The sequence below is a fragment of the Frankliniella occidentalis genome, unplaced genomic scaffold (assembly GCF_000697945.3).
Source record: "Frankliniella occidentalis isolate FOCC.00 unplaced genomic scaffold, Focc_3.1 Scaffold58, whole genome shotgun sequence".
Classification (NCBI taxonomy): Eukaryota; Metazoa; Arthropoda; class Insecta; order Thysanoptera; family Thripidae; genus Frankliniella; species Frankliniella occidentalis.
In genome coordinates, this window is record NW_026267188.1 from 1,527,384 (window position 1) to 1,528,798 (window position 1,415).

A 1,415-nucleotide genomic window follows, 5' to 3' on the forward strand; every position below is an offset into this window, starting at 1 on the left:
CCCGCCCCCTCCCCCTCCGTCACGCGCCATCCATTGAACCACTTGTGCGCCCCACTGCAGGACATCGGGGCGCCATGAGGGCGCCGTAAAGGACGCGGGTAAACCGTTGGGCGGCCGGGCGGGTTGTTTCACAGCGCCGTGCGACCAAAGCGGCGCCATCAGGCCAAAGCGGCCTGTAGTTTTATTAGTGGACATACGCGACGCTTGGCGCTCGACCCCTTCCCTCACCCAACCCCCTTCCTCCTCTTCCTTACATTTCCACCCTCGGTCTCTACTACCCTCCTCCCTCTCTCCACCCCGGTGAGGGCGGAAGCTCAGCGGCCCCGAGGCTCGGCCGACACGCGGTGTGAAAAATTGCTATGCGGCGTGCGATCCTCCCTCGCTCTGCTTGGCTCTGCCCGGCTCTGCCCGCGACCACGTGCTCGCCACGTGCTGGGGTCACTTTGGGCACTGCAAAAGATGTTTCGCACGGCAAACGGCCAAAATAAACAAATTTAATGTGGCGCTGAAACTCCCTCTGGTTGATTGGGCTTTGTTTATGCTTGGTCGACCGTAACTTTGGGACTTTGTGACAACCCTTCTTCGCGTGCTAGAAGTTGGGTTGTAGAACACGGCGTTTTGCAACGTTACATATGTGCAAAGTGTCTTGTTGTTTTTTTTTTACACTTCTTCATCCTTGCCTGTCAAGCTCGTGGACCCACTGGGACCTTACGCGCACGCTCTCACTCTCCCTTCTACGGCAGCCTCTGTGGGTGGGTGTGTCTGTTCGATATCCGATCCTGTGCGTGCCTTTCGCGCCCCGCCCCGCCCCGCCGAGTGCAGTGTGCATGGCGAGGAGCTGGCGTGCATACATACCGTGACATCGGAACTCTTGTGTACGAGGAGGGGGGGGGGGTCTTGAGCTAGGGGGCCCCCGGGCCTCGGAGCCCCGCATGGGAGGCCCGGGCAGGCAGGAGGGCAACGGGCACGACCAGAGGGGCCCCGCACGGCCAACTGTTATACGCTGCGATCAAAACAGAAATGCACCTGCTGTCGACGAAAAAAACAAGATGCAGGAGTGGGAAAAAGGTGCAGAGCTTTGGGTAGGATTGATATAACCATTGAAACGGATGGAAATATAAGAACCCGGCGTGTTGGGGACGTATAGTGTCGATTCTTTTTTTAGCAGCCCCGTTTCATATCATCATCCAATTTTCATGGAAGTGAGAAGAGGAGAGAAGAGAACAACGGCATGCGGAAGGAAGGGGCACTGCTCGAGCTCGGGCTGCATGCTCGTATGCGGGCGCACGGAGGTGGACGAGCAAAACAAAAAATGCACGAAGAAAGTTTATTTGGTGGGGATTACGCTGCGCGGTTTGCAGTGCTGGGGACACGCTCCGCGTAGTTAACACCCCGCGGGCGGGGCGGGGCGGGTC